At 40.1% G+C, this 7,305-nt stretch overlaps 1 protein-coding gene and 1 long non-coding RNA gene across 4 annotated transcripts in view; one reads left to right on the forward strand and one right to left on the reverse strand.

Annotated features, from left to right (window-relative positions):
* Positions 1-532: 532 nt before the first annotated feature.
* LOC123979207 lies at positions 533-5,235 on the reverse strand. The gene is made up of 3 exons (XR_006827183.1): positions 3,995-5,235; positions 2,280-3,442; positions 533-1,184 (listed from the first exon to the last, which is right to left on the reverse strand). It is a non-coding gene; the product is annotated as an uncharacterized LOC123979207 (long non-coding RNA).
* A 262-nt stretch (positions 5,236-5,497) lies between these two features.
* The window catches only part of LOC123979337 (monocyte chemotactic protein 1B-like), a 4,221-nt gene continuing 2,413 nt past the window's right edge, over positions 5,498-7,305 (forward strand). Inside the window, exon 1 of one of the 3 annotated variants that reach the window (XM_046063221.1) lies at positions 5,498-5,537. The gene's annotated coding sequence lies outside the window, so the exon portion shown is untranslated. Of the gene's footprint in view, positions 5,538-5,853; positions 6,094-7,305 lie in introns of those variants that run through there. The other 2 variants (XM_046063223.1, XM_046063220.1) reach the window with 2 other exon arrangements.

Raw genomic sequence — 7,305 nt, forward strand, 5'->3', positions numbered from 1 at the left:
CCATCATGCACCTGGAATGCTTTGAGATCGGAAGTCGGTAGTTTCAACTGGGAAATCTCCGAGTTCTGAGATACATATGGTTGATTTTACTTTTCTAGTTGTTGAAGTTACCACAATCGGCACACTAAAAAGATAATGACAAGACAAAATATACTGTGGAAGGAATAGCGAGCACAGAAAGGAGAATAAAAGTATTCTCTTCATCTGATGATATTTGATGAAAATCAACACTTTTCTTCATCAACTGCTCTGAACGACAGCATCAATTTAGAAAGGTCTGACAGTGAAAGTGTTTCCCATTAATGGATGCTGAATCAGGAGGAAACAGTCCTGCACATGAAGATGATATTTCTAATTAAAAACAGTCAAATTATTTGAAGCAGTTCAGCACACAGGATTTAAAAGAACGGTGCATTCAACCGATTTGAAATTGATAATTAAAGCACACTTTGAGAGGTTATGCCTGAAACATTTTAATAGCAATACAACATCAGGAATAATGTATAATCCAACATTGACACTTGAAGTTTTCTCCTTTTTGATGTCAAAACAGTCGAAACAAGATTTGGACTGTAAAAAATCCCCAAAGGCTCCTCATTAAATCTAATGTCTGATCTAATCTCAGACAGCGTTTAGGACTTTCTCCAGTCTCCTCTCTCCTCATTTACTCTCAAAGCATTTTGCACACTCGTGCTTAAAGACTTCATATGGTCTGTAGTATTCACCTCCATTGAACACATACACTCGCTGCTCATTAAGAGTAGTTACATATAAATCATTGAAGGATTTGCACGGAGGCAGGACTTTATCACACTTGCAGCATCTCAGGTTTTCGCCCATATTACATTCTGCTGGTAACCCGGTCTCCTCCTCTCTCTGTCTCTCCTCCTCTCTCTGTCTCTCCTCTTCTTGATCCCTGATTGGCTTATTAAAGCAGTTTTCACACTCGTACATATTATCAGCGCCAACCGGTCTGTAGTATTCTCCTCCATTGAACACATACACAAGCTGCCCATGAACAGTACTTTTGTGGAAATCATCGAAGGATTTGCACGGAGGCAGGACTATATCACACTTGCAGCATCTCAGGTTTTCGCCCATGTTACTTTCTGACGGTACGTTCCCCATTTTTAACGTGTTTTTCAGCACTTAAGTGGTGATTTTCGTGTCCAACCTGTGGTTTCCTGAAAAATAAAAAAGATATATCTGAATGACTTTAAGATAAAACAACTAACTCACTCATAACAGGAACTCCTGCTGCTTTGACTCTTGGTGAAAAGGAAAAACAAGACAACATTTACTGTTTATGTATTAGAACATTGTCAGAAATCAACCAACGTCCTCGCCAACCTATACATGGGTGCAAAAACAACTCTACACTTCAAACTAATCAATACATGGATCAATAGTGCTTTGTTGTGCTGCTTGTTCTCATTGGTCAGGTAGAATGAGAGCAGTAAGCTGCCATCAGCTGATCCACTTCTAGCATCAGTCCACTAGATGGCCTCATGGAGCCGATGGAGGATGTTACTGCTCTGCTTCATGGAGATCTAAACTGAATGGCACTTTGTGAGGCAGCCATGTTTCATCTGGACATTTGGATGATTCAAGAAAACAGTTTGTGTGAAACCAGATAAGCTGCAGATATCAGCGGGAGGTGGGGTTGTAGTTGCACACTGAAGAGTCAGATTAACTTTACTCCTCCTCCCCTCAAACCTGCATCTGACAGAACACAGACCTCAAACTTTCCCGTGTTCCACAACTGTTAAACCTTTTGTTGAAGCAAAGAAGCCGGCTTGGTTTGTTAGTTTAGTTTTTACAGTGAAGGCGACTCAAAGCACAAAAGGAAACACATTCAAACTGACTTCTCTCCTGCTCAGCTCCCCTTTAACATAGAAAAGCCAGAAGAGAAAACTGAGAGGAAAAATGCCTCAGAGAGCTGAATCAATAAAAATGTCGACTGCAACCTGCTGATTAATGTGTACAAAGTGGTAAAAAAGTCTGGCAGCCAAAACTTTCAAACAGTGCTTATTAATTTACAATAAATAATATATTCTTCTACAGTTAGAAATAACGAGCTTGTTCAAAAGGAGATTTATCATGATTGAACCACAGTTCGCCATGATATGTCTATAGACATCAGAAATCCTCTTACTGAAGTTAGGAGGCCCCAGACAGTTCAACAACCTCACAATCATTTGAAACCAGTTCCTTTGTCCGTCTGTCATCATTGAAATCAAACATTTATCAGATATGAAAGCTTTACAAAGACCACTCACCCTGTGAATGTCGTCTCGCTGGTGTCTTCTCCAAGTCTGTCTGTGAAAACAGAGACCTAATCCTTTATTTTAAGGCGACTCCACCCAAATATGGGCCAGCCCAGATATCAGTGCCATCTGAGCGGGCAAAACCTTATCTATAATAAATTGTTTATAGAGTCAATATAAGTTAATTAATACATGAGCCTTTCCTCTGAAGCAGGTCTTCATATTTATTGGACTTTTGTTATTTTCCTGTTTAGTGGCCAAGTTGTTTCTAAAAATCACAGCCAATATTAGATTAAAAGTGAGTAATCTTAAACTGTATTTATATCTATTCTAAATCTATTTATAAAGGATGTTCATTGGTATACAAGTAATGTGTTTGAATCTGGATACAAATTTTGTGGTTTTCAAATGAAAAATGCTCTTAAAGTGTGAACATATAATATTGGCAAGTGAAAAATCCGAGTTTGTGCACAAAAAGTTTGGATATGCATACGGCAAAGTCCAATTTTGTGTGGCGGTGATACGCCAATACTAGCCTGTGCTTTTATTGTACGGGGAGTACGTGACGTAGTATAAAGAGAAGGAATGGAGTTGGTTGGGGTGGGTGGATGGGTTAAACAGACAGAACTTTCCCACAGGTCATGTGTGAAACCTAAACCTGACCAAAGTGAGCCTCGCTGGTGACTTCATAACCGTTCAAGGTGCCGACGCATATGCTAGCCACAGATGTTAATGGGAAAGATCGGCGAATTACCTGCATGAAAACTCAAGTTTTAAAGTCATGTTACTCGGATGCAGATTGATGGGATCCCTGCAAAATCAAGTAGCTGGTTGTTGATTTTAAGAAGGATGTAAGGACACACCCCAGTGGAGCTGAGGTGGAGCAGGTGAACAGTTTGAGGTTCCTGCAGAAAACCTGACATGGTCATCTCACATTTCCACAGTACAGGTACAGAGTGCTCAGAATCCAACGCATTCTCACTCCCAAGTTGTCGCAAATGATGCCTTGGTTAAGATCCGTCGGTGTCACTTTGTAACACACTGAGGGGCTCCTCAGTGTCACAGTTCAACGCAGCCGGTAGCCCTGTGGCGTCATTTTTGAAGGTAGGTGCAGAAAAGGTCAGAGTGAGAAGGTGGAGCTCCAGAAACCGGACTTTCACCCAGGTGTTCATTTCCTGTGCGAGACAAAAAGTCAGTGGTTTTATTTTTATTTTAAGTATGTGCTCACCTCATCCTCAGCACTGCACCATGTGAAATAGTTTTGTTTCTATGACTTATTATGTTACCATTTACCCTCCATGCCTTTTGTACATAATGTTTGTTTTTTGAGTAGCACAAAGGGAACTGCAACTTAATGTCGAGACACACCCTTGTGTTGTAAATGCTATCTTCCTTGTACCCAATCAGTCCCACTGAAATCAGAGTTTCCAGACTGACCTATATCATTAAACCTACAGGTTGTTAAAAATAAGTGTATCATTAACTCTACAGGTCCTTCCAGGTCAGTATCTCTGACTGCAGACCAAGATAAGTCTGCAGTCAGAGATCCAGTTAAGATACTGGATTAAGTTTCCTCCACTGCTCACAGGGACAGGACACCATGCAAACTACCAGGTGTGTTTATCATTTAACACCACAGGGCGGTATAACAAGATCAAGTTAGAGTTATCAGCCGTAACATTATGATCACTAACAGGTGAATTGAACAACAGTGATTATTGGGTTACCATGGCACCCGTCAGTGGGTGGGACAGATCAGACAGCAGGTGAACATTGTGTCCTCATAGTTGAACTGTTAGAAGCAGGAAAAATGGGCAGCGACTCTGACAAGGACCCAACTGTGATGGCTAGACGACGACGGTCAGAGCATCTCCAAACTGGTCTGCAGTGGTCAGTACCTTTCAGAAGTGCTCCAATGAAGGAAAAGCCATGAGCCGGTGACAGGGTCATTTGTGACTAAGGCTCTCTGATGCATGTGTGTAGCTGAAACTGGCCTCCAATAGAGGAGCAACTGTAGGTCAAACAGCTGAAGAAGTTAATGCTGAAATAAAAAAAGTGTCAGAACATGCCTCATGACGAGTCCATGCCTCACCGGGTCAGGGGTCATTTAGTGTGTACGTACGAAACAGGGCTGGAAACGAGCGTACGCCACTTCCCAAGCTAAGGTTGTCATGTACACACCAACGCACACACTTTGTTTTAATAAAGTTGAGTCAAAAGTACAAAAGTTGGGCATCGGAGAGCTTCGATAGCTTAACTGAAACATGAACATTAGTTTTTGTGAATTGACATCTTTTTCCATTGAAGTTTCATTGTTGTAAATATAGCCACTGTTAAATCTGTTACATGTTATGTTTCACATTGAAACAGTCAAAATCATAATCCAGAGTCAAAGTCCTCTTGTACACATACCCGGCCAATAAAGCCGATTCCGATTTTTTAGTTTTTGCATGTTGAACTCCTTTCAACTTGACACCGTTACACAGATGACGGAAATACAATTTGGATTTAATATAACCACACATATGCTGGAAGCAACATATTTTCAAGTCAGTGCGTCATTAGCTTAGGTAACCTTCAGAGTCCGTAAGAAGCCCTGTAGTTTGCTAGTGCGCAGCAACCCAAAAGAGGCCAACACTAGCAGCACATTGGCCGTGAGGCTGTAGGGTTAAATCGACATGCATACAATTATGGCCGTATTGTTTTCACAGGTTTCCATCCACATAAGTGAAAACAAAGTATCCCCCTTGGAGAAAAGGACTATATATTTTAGTGGAAACTATGCCTTTTCAACAAAGTAACAAAAAAGAATGAATGGGGAAGGGGTTTTAAATAGAAACAAATAGGGGTTCTCAGGCAGCAGGTAATTTTACAGTTACATTTAGGCACTACGGGCTCTATGTCCACTCTGAACTAAAGGGCCAGAGTACTCTTACTTATTGCCGCACTTAACAAAAGCAGATCCCAAAGGACAGGGTTTGTCTGCACACATTGTATAGGGGGTCAGAATGCTTCAGGAACAAGCCACCAGTGTGCTGGTATGCCCCTCTTCTTATGCCCTCCAGAATGTGCGTCGCCACATCCTGATTGGCCCAGAGGAAATCACCCAGCTGCACTCAATCCCTGCCGAGGAGTCAGCGCAACACTCCCTGTGCAGCAGGTGCTCTGAATGATCCCTAATCAAGAAGTAGTTATTTATATAGCACCTTCCAAACAATACAGTCATTCAAAGTGCTTTCCAGACACAAAGATACAAAACCAGATACCAAGGTATAATATAGAGCTAGATAGATGTGCAATATATCATAAACTCAAGATTAACACAATAAACATCTGTCTCTCAAAGTGCATTACATATGCAAGAGAGCAAATGAAAACGAAAGAAAAAGAGATGAAATGCTGTGAAAAGAGATAAAAAGTTGATATTAAAACACAATTAAAATTATATATTAATTATATTATAGATAATTAAAAGAGAAAGAAAAGACTATTGGATTGAGCTAAAAAATACTTATATATGATTTTAAAGGTTAAAAAGGCCTCAGAGAACAGGAATGTTTTAAGACCTGACTTAAAGGACTGTAATGTGCTAGCTAGTCTCAGGTGCTTTGGGAGTTTGTTCCTGGCACGAGGAGCATAAAAACAGAAAGCTGCTTCTCCATGTTTTGTTCTTGTGGAGGGAACTACAAGCGGCCCAGCATCTGAAGATCCACTAAAGATGCATGCATGATTTTCTCTGAGGTCCTCCTTGGACATTTAGATTCTTGATTTTTGATATATTTTTTAGGTGACTTTGGAATGGTTTTGATGTGGCTGTTACGTAAAGGTTTGTACTGGGCCAGTATAACTTGAATAAGTGAACTTCTCTCCTTTACCAATTTGGTCAGTAAGGAAACTTTTTTAAATAATTGTTAAACAACACAAACTGAAAGCACCACTCTCATGCTGGGCTCTAGTAGCAACATTAATGTTCTCTGTGACCTTTTGAAAGATATGGGAATCATAGGGATTAATTGTTTAGACTTAATTAATGTCCATTTGACCTGGCTGTCTGTCCCAGGACAGAAAGACATGCTGTAGATGTTGTCTTGCCGCCATCCAAAACTACCATCTCTTTCGTGAAAGGCTGCTCAGATGAACGTTAGACAGAGCTATTTACTGCTAACGATGACGGTCACAGAACTCGGTGGACTACTTGGGGCAGATACCGATACTGAGATAATTGAGAGTTTTAAAAAGCAGATTGGCTGATATACATAACAACATGACTGATGTTTCTTGTGACCAAGAAATACTGAGTGAGATATTTTACAGTTGAAAACTAAACTTGGAGGCCAAACTCTAATTGCAAACTGCTGTAAGTTGTCTCAAACATCTCTTTTCTGCATTGCTCTTTATTGGCCAACATATGTTTATTTATAGTTAAATTAACCATAAAAAATATAGATCTAAATATAATTCTTCATGGCATTCTATTGAAACAATAGGTGGGATATTTCATAGTAGAAAAACAGTCAGGGAGATGTCTTGACACATCCGTGCAGTTTTTAGAAATAACCAAAAATAATTCCAACCACCTGTGTGGGTGCACAGGACCATTGGCTGAGAATGTCACTGATATACTGCTGCTGATGGTTTATTGATTATTTAGAGTTTGAACCTGGTACAAGCATTTATGATAAGAATGCATCATTTATATAACATTCATCTTAACTAATTAACCGCAAGAAATTTCCCCAGACCGAATCTAACATTTAATAAAATGCAATGCTCATTTCAGCTCCCACGCTTTTCATATCATCAGTGACTCCAAGAGCAGAGGCAAGTTGTGGTTTTCTGAGAGCATGTAGAGGAAAGTGACGAGTATCTGTGTGAATGTCTACACATTTCTATGACTGTTTGTACTTTTTTGTGGTGCTACAGTTGTGTTTGTTACATTGTAGGCAGGCCTGTGGTAAATTATCTATTTCTCATCTTTGAATTGACTATACTCCATGGTCATGGGTTAGGGGTGGAGGTGGGGGTAAAAGGGCTCGTG

The sequence above is a fragment of the Micropterus dolomieu genome, linkage group LG11, assembly GCF_021292245.1.
Source record: "Micropterus dolomieu isolate WLL.071019.BEF.003 ecotype Adirondacks linkage group LG11, ASM2129224v1, whole genome shotgun sequence".
Taxonomy (NCBI): domain Eukaryota; kingdom Metazoa; phylum Chordata; class Actinopteri; order Centrarchiformes; family Centrarchidae; genus Micropterus; species Micropterus dolomieu.